This window comes from Rana temporaria, chromosome 1 (assembly GCF_905171775.1).
Source record: "Rana temporaria chromosome 1, aRanTem1.1, whole genome shotgun sequence".
NCBI classification, from domain to species: domain Eukaryota; kingdom Metazoa; phylum Chordata; class Amphibia; order Anura; family Ranidae; genus Rana; species Rana temporaria.
The window spans coordinates 622,738,770-622,751,070 of NC_053489.1; the positions used below are offsets into that span (position 1 = coordinate 622,738,770).

The 12,301-nt window shown below is 48.9% G+C and overlaps 1 protein-coding gene across 2 annotated transcripts in view; it reads right to left on the bottom strand.

Moving 5' to 3' along the window:
• Positions 1-12,301, bottom strand: part of MFSD10 (major facilitator superfamily domain containing 10) — a 96,208-nt gene that overhangs the window by 75,382 nt on the left and 8,525 nt on the right. Inside the window, exon 1 of one of the 2 annotated variants that reach the window (XM_040335335.1) lies at positions 8,143-8,248. The exons of the other annotated variant lie outside the window; for it this stretch is intronic. The gene's annotated coding sequence lies outside the window, so the exon portion shown is untranslated. Of the gene's footprint in view, positions 1-8,142; positions 8,249-12,301 lie in introns of those variants that run through there. 2 annotated transcript variants of the gene reach the window in all.

Below are 12,301 nucleotides of genomic sequence, written 5' to 3' on the forward strand. Positions count from 1 at the left end.
TGTGTTTTATGGAGGTTCTGGAGGCTCATGCACATTGTACAGCCCCCTTGCAGCCATGGGCATGAGACCTTAATTCGTTTTCATTCACTCCCATTGAAGTCCAGGGGGCCAAATCCCACTATGTCACTCCTGCACCATGATACAAGTTGCATGGCAGTGCGGTGTAATGATGTGATTGGGCCCCACAGGCAATGAATGTTGCCCTTTTTTTTCTATTTGTCAGTTTATTTTATTTATCGCCAAAAAGTGAAGGAATATAACTAATTTTAGGTTGTCCCCAGAACAGGAATATGGGGAAATTTGGATTAAAAGCATCTTTCTGGGATGAATTATGCTCGCAATCCAAGGTTTTACTGTATATGTTTTTTTTAGCAGGCACCCTAGAGAATAAAATGGGGGTCGTTGCAACATTTTATGTCATGTAGTATTTGCGCAGCAATTTTTTATGTGCGTTTGTTTTAAAAAAAAAAAAAAGTTAGCCCAATTTTTTTGTATAATGTGAAAGATGATGTTACACCGAGTAAATAGATAACTAACATGTCATGCTTGAAAATTGTGCACACTCGTGGAATAGTGGCAAACTTCGGTATCTAAAAATCTCAATGTGCAACGCTTACATTTTTTATTTTTTTTACAGGTTACATGTTTATTGTTACAGAGCACGTTTTGGGATAGAATTATTGCTCTCACTCTAACGTTCGCGGCAATACCTAACATGTGTGGATTGAACGCCGTTTACATATGTGGGCGCGATGTACGTATTGTTTATTTTACTTTTCATTTTTTATTTTTACAATTTCCCTTAAAAAAATAGTTTTTAGCACTTTTATTCATATTACAAGGAATGTAAACAACCCTTGTAATAGGAATAGTGCGTGAGAGGTCATCTTTATGGAGAGATGTGGGATCAATAAGACCCCACATCTCTCCTCCAGGCTGGAAAGCCTGAGATAAAAAAAAAAGGATCTTGGCTTTCTAGCCAAGTGCAGGGCAGTATTTACAACTGCCAGGCCGGGGCATGACATCATAACACTCTCTGAGAGTCATAGAGATTAGAGGTCGGCCGATATTTGGCCGTTTTGGAGAAATCGGCATCGGCCGATTTTTTTCCCAAATTAGGCCGATTTTTAACATGGCCGCTAGCGGTGCCACGGCTCCGGCGCTAGGCGGATTGCCGCCGCGGTCACAGCATCAGGAAAGGCCGCGGCTTCGGCCTAGCTCCGGAGCCGCGACCATCTTGGTACACCCAGCGCGGCAGCCAACCAGCGGGCCTGTAACAGCCAATCGGCGGCGGCCGCTGCCGACATCCTCCACTCTGGGAAAAAACGTCCCCTGACGTGCTGCGCGCTCTGCCTACAAACCCCAGAATGCAGCGCGGGCCGGTAACTGCCGGCCCGTGTTGCATTCTGGGGTTTGTAGGCAGAGGCAGGACGCGCAGCATGTCAGGGGACGTTTTTTTTCCAGAGTGGAGGATGTCGGCAATGGCCACCGCCGATTAGCTGTTACAGGCCCGCACTGCCGTCTGGGGATTGTAGGCAGAGGCGGGGCAGCACGTCAGGGCCAGGGACATTGGAACTTTCTTGTGCTGGGAGATGGAACGGAGCCTGGAGCGCTCCGCTGGTGGCAGTGAGGTGGCAGTGAATGATATTGGGCTGTACTAGTGGGCACTGATGAGGTTCAGCACTGGTGATATGCGCTGGTGAGATGCACTGGTGGGCACTGATGAGGATATGCGCTGGTGAGCACTGATGAGGATATGCGCTGGTGAGATGCACTGGTGGGCACATGCGCTGGTTGGCACTGATGAGGTGATGCACTGGTGAGATGCACTGGTGGGCACTGATGAGGTGATGCACTGGTGGGCACTGATGAGGTGATGCACTGGTGAGGATATGTGCTGGTTGGCACTGATGAGGTGATGCACTGGTGAGATGCACTGATGAGATGCACTGGTGGGCACTGATGAGGATATGCGCTGGTTGGCACTGATGAGGTGATGCACTGGTGATATGCGCTGGTGAGATGCACTGGTGGGCACTGATGAGGTGATGCACTGGTGAGATGCACTGGTGGGCACTGATTAGGATATGTGCTGGTTGGCACTGATGAGGTGATGCACTGGTGATATGCGCTGGTGAGATGCACTGGTGGGCACTGATAGACACCAATTAGGTGGCCCTGATGGACACTGATAGGCTGCACTGGTGGGCACTAATGAGGTGGCACTGATAGGCTGCACTCCACCCTACACAATTATCTCCTCTCCACCCTAGGTTTTTTGAGATGAGGGGAAAAAAAAAATTGGCCTAAAATATCGGCCGCAAAAATCGGCAACACATATCGGCCATCGGCCATCGGCCGCCCCGATTTCCAAATATCGGCATCGGCCAGAGAAAAACCCATATCGGTCGACCTCTAATAGAGATGACCGGGAACCATCTGTTCCTTAGAAAACTCTATGGTCAACGTCTGGCACTGGTTGATTCCTTCTCCGGCTCGCCGATTACACGGGCGGGCAAGTAGAAGCACTGGAGGGTGGGGAGAACACACACACACGTCCCCTCCTGCCACCTGCAAGAACAATTAAGAGGCTGAACTGCTGCTATGATTGTTCCTACAGTGCAGGGAATCGCCGGCTGAAAAGAACGATACCCGGTTGATGGGGACAGGCATCAACCTGGTATAACCACTAAAATGGGAGGACGTCCATGTATGTCCTCCCGGCAGGAAGTGGTTCAAGGCTAAAAAGATTTAATGCATTCTCTAGATTAGGGTAAAAAAAACTTTTAAGTGCAGCTCCCACCCTAAATACTTACTTGATTCTCATCTCGATTTAGCGCTATGCCCAAGAGCAGCGGCACTGCTCTTTCTCCCCCCCTTTACCAAACTCTGAGAGAAGCAGGAGTAATTGGCTCCCGCTGTTATCAATCAAATGCAGTGACGAGGGCGTGGGGGCGGGGCCAAGTCCTGCACGGGTGCCCTCATAGCGAGCGGCTTGCCAAGTTCTCAGCAGGGGGAGGAGGAGCCAGGAGTGGCCCCAGAAGAGGAGGATTGGGGTTCCTCTGTGCAAAACCACTGCACAGAGAAGGTAAGTATAACATGTCTGTTATTTTGAATACAAATATTTGAACCTTTATAAACCCTTTAGGAGTGTGGTTTAGGGGGTGAGGGGCGCGTGTCCAGATATAGAGGAGAGCAGTCACACCTGAACAGGGCTGTGCATTCTCCTGGGCTTATTGACCCACATGACTGGGTCACCCCACTATTTTCACCTGACAGAGAACGCGATCCTCCCAGACCTTTCTCGTGGTCCGATTAGCGGCCTTACTTTGCTAAGAGCCCGGCCAGCAATTTCCAACATGGCGCCAGCTAAGGCTGCTCTGAAAATGACCCACCACAAAGACCGCACTATGCCCATGCACTATGCATTTTGGAAAGACAAGGTTCTACTGGACCCAGTTAATACTCCATGATATACAAAGATCTCCTGGCTTCAGACCCCTCCCTGGTTGTGAAATAGCCCCCCTCCCCCATTTTTTTCTTCTCTCTTTCTGCCCCTTTCTTACATATTTCCCTGTTTTGTAAGTGTTGTTCCTTAAAAAGTTAACAATTTTTGTGGGGCTTGTTCTTTGTTCTTCCCGCAGGCGAACCAGTTTATGACACCAAACACATCGCCTTTGTCTACGGGACGTCACTCAATACGTAATACACATTAAGTGAATGATATTGTTCTACTGATTATTCTGGTTCCTGTATAATAATGTTTTATTGTTGTCTTGCTCAATGAAATTGTTCTGTGGCTGTTCACCTTTTTTCTTCGCCAATCGAAAGTAAATTAATAAAATTAATAAAAAACATTAAAATAAACAAGTGTGGTTTGGGGTTGCACTATGCCAGGCATGGCCAAAGTCCGGCCCGCGGGCCAAATGCGGCCCCCCTGTTGATTTAATACACAAAAGATATATACCGTATTTATCGGTGCTGCCTTGGAGGGAACAGGGAGGGGGCAGGACGAGCGCCGTCAGATTACATGAAGAGAATCTCCTGTTTACTCAGCAGCGTCTGTATCGGAAGTCAGTCTCCTGGGATGCCATTGGACGACTGTTCTATCATAGGAGGCGGGACTTTATATTAAAGAGGCCACAGAGTAAACAAGAGATTCTCCTGTTTGTACTCTGTCGGCACTCGTCCTTCCCCTCTCCCTCTGCCCTCCGAGGCTGCAGACGGGCATCGATCAGGCTGCACTGATGGCAATGGTAAGGCTGCATTCATGGCACGTGAGGCTGCATTGATGCAATGGTAAGGCTGCAGTCATGGCACATGTGAGGCTGCAGTTCCAGAAAAGGCCTGGTCAGCAAGTGGTTAGGCTACAAATGGTAGGGGATGGTGTTTTTTACATGCTGTAACGCTTTGTGCTCGTGGCATTAAAACTTCTAAACATGTAGTGAATAGTGGGAGATGGGTCTGCTGAATGCAATCCATTTGGGCAAATGAGGAAGTGCAATGCAAAACAGGAAGTGAAAGAAAATCCCTCCAAATTAAGGAAATCCCTGTTTGTCACCAGAGCTAGAGGTCCCTATTGGAAGTTTTCCCCTCTATTCCTGGTCTGAGAACAACCCAAAATTGGGGATTTTCTTTTACAATTGAGGATCGCAAAATAAACTGAAAAATGTCACAACTGCACTTTTATTCAAGTCGCACGGCGGCGTGGTGCATTTGTGTGAATAGGCCCCATAGACAAGAATGAGATTCCTCCTGTGGTGTGATGGCTGAAGTGTGACAGCACACAAGCACTATAAGACCTCATGCAGACTTGTTGTTGGGGGGGGGGGGGGGGGGGAGTTGCGATAAAAACACAGTTGATCTGCATTTTTAGCACCGCTTAAGTTCCGGTTTACATTTGTGCGCTCTGCGAGACTGATTCGCACTACACTGCAGTGAAAATCACATGCAATGCAAATTTAACCATACAGACCCTTTTTTTTGGTCCGCACCAGAATCGGGTGGGAGTTCACACCCATGCGATTCGATTCCTGTCCGAACTGTCAGTTTGCAGTGCCATATGCAAACTGCAATGGGGATGTCGTTAATTTTACATTGACACTCCCAGCAGTTCGCATAGCGCAGTGTGAACTGCCTTGTGGGTCAGGTGTGATGTGGGATCCCGCAGTGTATTTGCAGTGTTCCCGTATCGCACCTATGTGAACCGGGACTAAATGCTGCTTAAGCTGCAAATGGCAGTGGATGGAGTCGTTTACATGCTGTGGTCGGAATGCTTCACACTAGGGCCGAAACAAGTCATCGATTAATCGCCAACTAATCGATGAGATTAATCGATTACAATTTTCATAATTGATTAATCGGCCAGTAACATAATGGGGTTAAAAAAACTAAAATTAGCCCTTTATAGTACAAAAAAGCAAATCGCTACTGTAAATATTACTTTTACTGTCCCAACAATAAAAAATGAACCCCTTACAGTAGCGATTATTTGCTCTTTTTGTAATTATTTTTGTTTTTTTAACCCCATTATGTTACTAAACATCTCAGGCCTGGGTCACACCTCTGTTTTTTGGTGCTTTTTGCAGAAACGCACTACAGTTCATTTACCGTATTCTCCAGCGTATAAGACGACTTTCTAACCCCTTAAAATCTTCTTAAAAGTCGGGGGTCGTCTTATACGCCGGTAACCTAACCTTACCTTACCCAAGACATGCAGAGAATCGCGGCTGTACGTTTTTTCAAAAGCCGCGCCTCCTACGTCTTCTGTTCCGTGATAGGCGGAACACTCAGCTTCCCAGGAGACACTGTGTTTAGTGTCCGCCTATCACGGAGGCCCTCTCGTCCTCGGACAAGAGGGCCTCCGTGATAGGCGAACACTGAACACAGTGCCTCCTGGGAAGCTGAATGTTCCGCCTATCACGGAACAGAAGACTTAGGAGGCGCGGCTTTTGAAAAAACGTACGGCCGCGATTCCGCATGGGCGTCCGCTCCATAGGGCAAGGGAGGCCGCTTGCCCCCCCCCCCTAGAAATCAGTGCCATGAACCTCGGTGAGAAAAACAGCAGGCAGGAGGTAAGACGGCAGCACGGCGAATCCAATTAGAGCCGCTCTCTCTTCTGGCTCCAGCTGACAGAGAGGGGGAGGGGGTTATTTCCTTGGGGGGGGCTCCATTTTTTAATGATATTGTTATTCAAAGTTGCTAGTTGCTTGATAGTTGCATCAGGTTTCTCAAACCTTTGCATGCCTGTGCTTTATGTGATAATGACTAAGCCCCTCCCCTTCATGACATTGTCAAAAAGGGACCGAGCATGGATGACCTTAAAATGATGCCCCCCCCCTGAAAAAAGTTCAGCGGACGCCCATGCTTGTTGGCAAAAGTTTGTTTAAAACAGGTGGTGGGGAGGCATCACCTCACCCCCCTCACTGCCTGTCAATCGCTTCTGAAAACTGATCTGAACATGGATCGCTTTTCAGAGGAGTAGACTGTGACACACATCTAAATCTAGTCCAATGCCTCATTCACACAGTGCGATTAGCTGCGTCCTCCATGCACGGCCATCTTTTACTGGCACAGGTGTTGCATGCATCTCCATGCTGGCATCCCATTGCTATCTATTGGGACACGCAGCTGCACGGGCACAGGTGCTGTGTCCCAATATGACATGAGGGTGTGGCCGTTTGGGGACCTGCATGTCATATTGTGACTAAGGATGAGCTCTGGCGTGTTCGCATAGAACACGTGCAGAGACCGCCAGGAAGTGTGCACGGTGCTGCGCTAATAAAAGCCAGGGAGACATTTCATGATTAAGGATAAGCTCCGGCGTGTTCGCATAGAACACGTGCGGAGCCCGCCAGGAAGTCGGCACCCGCGCTGCGCTAATCACAGCCAGGCAGACATTTCCCGATCTCTGCAGCCGAGCATCAGGAAATGTCTTCCTGGCTGTGATTAGCGCAGCGCGGTTGCCGACTTCCTGGCGGACTCCGCACGTGTTCTATGCGAACACGCCGGAGCTCATCCTTATTCACGATCCCTGCAGGCGAGCATCGGGACAATTTCTCCCTGGCTGTGATTAGCACAGCACCCTGCACACTTCCTGGCGGGCTCTGCACGTGTTCTATGCGAACACGCCAGGGCTCATCCTTAATTGTGACATAGAGGCACGTGCCAATAGACAACAATGGGATGCCGGCATGGGGGTCCACGCAACACCTGTACCAGTAAAAGATGTCCCTGCGTGGAGGACGCAGCTAATCGCACTGTGTGGACGAGGCCTAAGCCCCCATTTACACAAGTGTGACTTGTCATGAAATTTGAGTTCCAAATCGCAAGACAAATTGCACCTTATTGCGATAACGAAAACGGTTTCTGCACTTTTTTCTAATTTCATTGCGATTTGCACAGACATCTGTTAAATTAGGGTGCAATTAAATCAGCAGTGCAAATCGCACAATTTCAAAGCCGCACCAGATCGGGCAAAGGCCTCATTCGCATCAGAAGGAGCCAGCATTGTGCGCATAAGCACACACATTCCGGAATGTGTGAAAAACACAAATTATTCATTATTAACTATTAATTGGTAAAGGCACCCCAAACTAACAGGACGTGTTTTGTCATGTGATAAATACGCCAAAACTTTCGAAGCTCAATGCCCCGAAAAGGTGCACAAACTTCTTTTGTCGCTTTGGTTGCGCATGAGGCAGCTAATTCAAGCGAATAGTCTGCCCTTTGAGTGTCACACATTCATTAAATGCACCCATGTGAATGAGGCCCTAAATAAAATGCACCAGAAATGCAGGAATAAAAGCCCAGAACAATGCAGAGCCACAGGTGTGACCATAAAGTTTACCTCATTCCTAGTTCCTTCGTCTGTCAGCCTTCTACAATACATGCTCGCTGTACTCATACTGGCGTCTACATACAACCCCCTATTACACTCTATGGGGGATACACTGCACCGCCCCCTACTGGCCGCACTCTGCACACCTTTCCTGAGACCTCCATACCTGATACATCCCCAACCCGTGTACGTGTCCGGGACCGAGACCGCCCCTCCCCCCCATAGTGGTGACCCCCATACACCCAGAGTGTGCCCCTCAGTAATGGCGACCCCCCCGTACACCGTTCATATCTCACACTCACCACACTTCCTGGCCGATGTGTGATCGGTGTATGGAGAGTCCTCCCTTCTCCTCTCCTCCTCCTACCGATCCTCCTCCCCGCCATCACCCGGCTCCATCCATCCTCCCCTCACACTCATCACTGAGCCATGACGTCCTCTCTTCTACCCATCCATACTTTGTATATGAGGGCATAATACTCATCACTGAGCTATGACGTCCCCCTCATCTCCATCCATAATGTGTATATATGAGGGTCTAATACTCTTCACTGGTGACCCCAGAAAATAAAAAAAGTAAAAATAAAGGCATTTTTCATAGTATTGAACAGAGTGGGGAGAGAATAGAACCCCTGTCAGGTTTTTATTGGTGTCTGTGCCCCCTAAGTTTACACTGGTGCCAAAAGCAGGCGTTTCACTCGCGTTTGCGAAGCCTCACACACGCCTGCGGACGGTGTTGTCTTATATGCATCACAATTTATTCGCCACATAGTGTTCAGCTTTACCGCTCACCAAACGCCTTCATTCATGTCAATGCAAACGCGCCATGGTAGGGTGACCAGACATCCCCGGTTTTAGGGCACAGTCCCCACCCAGATTGAGGACACTGTCCCCTGACCAAGTCTGTCCCTGGTTTTGTCCCCGGATTGGATTTGAACAGGGGCTGGGGCAATTTCAAAGACAGTGCAGAATAAAAAAGTAAAAAAAAAATCTGAATTACACCCCCCCCCCCCGCTCCGCTGCTCCTACTAGCTTAGGGGGGTGTACTTTTTTCCATCATCTGTGCCCCTTAGGGTGACCACATTTCCAAACTACCATTCAGGGACACCCCCCCTTTCTAAAAAAAAGATAACTTTTTATTAAAAAAAAATGTGACCCCCCCCCCCCATGATTTTCACCGGTTCATCCTGGGACCTGTAGTTCTTCACTAGTTGGGGGGGGGTCGCATCTTCAGCTCTGAGGGGTTCATTGTGGGACCTGTAGTTCTTCACTTTTGGGGGTCACATTCCCCCCAAAAGTGAAGGACTACAAGTCCCAGCATGAACTCCTAATATCTAAAGATGTGACCCCCCCCCCCAATTTAAAGGACTACAACACCCAGCATGAAACCCCTGAGATCTAAGGATGTGATCCCATAGATTTCACAGGTTTATGCTGGGACCTGTAGTTCTTCACTATTTGGGGGGCAGGGGGTCTCACATCTTCAGCTCGGGGGGGGGGGGGGGTTCATGCTGGGACCTGTATTCCTTAACTTTGGGGAGGTCACCCCCCCCTCAAAGTAAAGGACTACAAATCCCAGCATGAACCGATGATATCTAAAGATGTGACCCCATAGATTTCACAGATCTATGCTGGGACCTGTAGTTCTTCACTAGTTTGGGGGGGGGGTGTCACATCTTAAGCTCTGAGGGGTTCATGCTGGGACCTGTGTCAGTTTCATTCCGGGACACTGTATTGTCCCAGAGTGAAGGTCCCGGGGACAGACCTGCAGAATGCGGGACTGTCCGGGGCAATCCGGGACACGTGGTCACCCTAGTGCCCCTTTCTGATGATCATGTGCTGGTCGGAGCGGAGGGAATATTTCTTCAGTTTCAGGTGAATGCCCATTCCGCTCCACTCGCATGTTCTTCTGCCTTGGATCAAGTGCCGGCCAGCCACCGGCTGCTTATCTCCTTGCCTTCCCTGGCGGAGTGATCTTCCTCCGCTCCCCACCCAGTAGTTGCCGGGGCCCAGAGAGGGAGACTTGGCAGGCTGTGAGGCGGGTGGCGGCGGTCAGAGAGTTGCTGATTGCCGCTGCATTGCCAGGAAATGAGATTTGCCATCGGATGAGATGGTCCGCCTCCATCACATCCTATTGGCTCACTCCTGTCACGTGACATATTTAAACGTCAAGTATCGACGCGAACATCAGTCTCAGCTAGGCTATCATAGGGAGAGGATCTCCTCTCCCTGTGATAGCTGAAGCTGCACGGAGCTGGTGCACGGAGCTCACATTCCGAGAGCGGAATCGGGCCACAGAAGCTCATACATTTACTAGGCTAATAAATGTTCTCCTTTATTACAATATCAGGCTAATAAATGTAGACTCGCGCATGCGCATAGCCCTTTTAACAGATTAGAAAATACTTTAAAACACCCTACGTTATTTGCGTAGTGCTGCGCCTGCGCACTACTACTTTACCTGCACCCGATGCTCTACTTTCTGTTCCCCGTTCCCTGAGCCTTAACGGGGGACGGGGAGTAGAGCTGCGGGCGCGGGGTGTAGTTAGCGCTGGCGGGAGGCACATTGACAGCGCTATCGGGCATTGGGATCCCGATAGCGCTGTGGATCTATCGCGCTCGCGGGGAGGCATGACAGCGCTATCGGGCAGAGGGATCCCGATATCGCTGTAGATCCCGAAGTGACATTGTAATGAAGGAGAACATTTATTAGCCTGGCATTGTAATAAAGGAGAACATTTATTAGCCTAGTAAATGTATGAGCTTCTGTGGCCCGATTCCGCTCTCGGAATCGGGCCACAGAGGCCATGTGAGCTCCGTGCACCAGCTCCGTGCAGCTTCAGCTATCATAGGGAGAGGAGATCCTCTCCCTATGATAGCCTAGCTGAGACTGATGTTCGCGTCGATACTTGATGTTTAAATATGTCACGTGACAGGAGTGAGCCAATAGGATGTGATGGAGGCGGACCATCTCATCCGATGGCAAATCTCATTTCCTGGTGGCAATGCACCGCCATTACTAGTAAAAAAAAAAATATGTCCCTGGATTTCATTTTACAAATCTGGTCACCTTACCTTAATGCGCATTGGTGTGATTGATAACTTGATAAGCTTCAGTATTTCAAGCAAGTGTGAACAAGTCCTTATCGCATTAAGATGTGTTATTGACACGTTTTTGTAGTGTTTGCGTTGTGGTAAATAACTCTTTCCAGACGCCTCCTCTGTGCTGCTTTTCTATGGTATGGATTGTTGTCCTATCACCTCAGCTAGTAACGCTTTCTAAAACGCAAGACAAACGTGTTGTAAACACCATAGGATAAGGTGACCAGATTTTAAAATTTAAATCCGGTGACATTTTTTTTCTTTACTAGTAATGGCAACAATCAGCGTCTCTCTGCCCGTCGCCGCCCGCCTCACAGCCTCTCAAGTCTTACTCTTCGGGCCCCGGCTACTACTGGATGGGGAGTGGAGGAAGATCACTCCGCCAGGGAAGGCAAGGAGATAGACAGGTGGCTGGCCAGATTTAAGCCAAGGCAAAAGAACATCCCTCTGCTTCGACCAGCACATGAATGAATGGGAAGTGCCTCAAAAACAACCCACAGCGTTTTTGGTGCAGTTTTGATGGGCAGGCGGTGGTTTTGTTATCCTAACTGGGCATCATATGACGTCCAGCGGGTTTAACATGCTGGCGCACACCCACGGGGGCACACAGCGTGGCGAGTGCGGCACGTCAGTCTGGCACGCCGCATCTCTGATTGTGGTAAGGAGCCTCTGACAGAGGCTTCTTACCACGTGATCAGCTGTGACCAATCACAGCTGATCATCGCATAAACCGGGAAGTGCCGGGTAAATGGCATTCCTCAGTTCGTGCTGACAGCAGGAGTCGATCGCCGGCTCTTCCTGTCTGAGGGGGGGTCTGCGGTGATAATCAGCACATTAATTATCAGCACAGCCCCATCAGATGTGCCACCAAAGCTGACAAAAAGGTGACCATCAGCTGCCAGTCAGTGCTCTATCAGAAACGGCTGTAGGTGCCCACCACAGTGCCAATCAGTGCCCTACAGTAACACCTGTCAGAAACGTATCAGTACCTCATCATCAGTGCTGCCTATCAGTGCCGCCTGTCATTGCCCATCAGTCAGTGCCACCTATCAGTGCCCATCAGTGCTGCATATCAGTGCCCATCAATTCTACACATCAGTGCCAATCAGTACCACCTCATCAGTGCCCGTCAGTGAAGGAGAAAACAACATTTTATAACCAAAAATAAGAAAAACTTTTTTTTTTCCATATTTTTTAGTTTGTTTAGCAAAAAATAAAAACCCCAGAGGTGATAAAATAGCACCAAAAGAAAGCTCTATTTATGGGAAGAAAATTATAAAAATTTAGTTTTGGTACAGTGTAGCATGACTGCGCAATTGTCATTCAAAGTGTGACAGCGCTGAAAGCTGAAAATTGTCC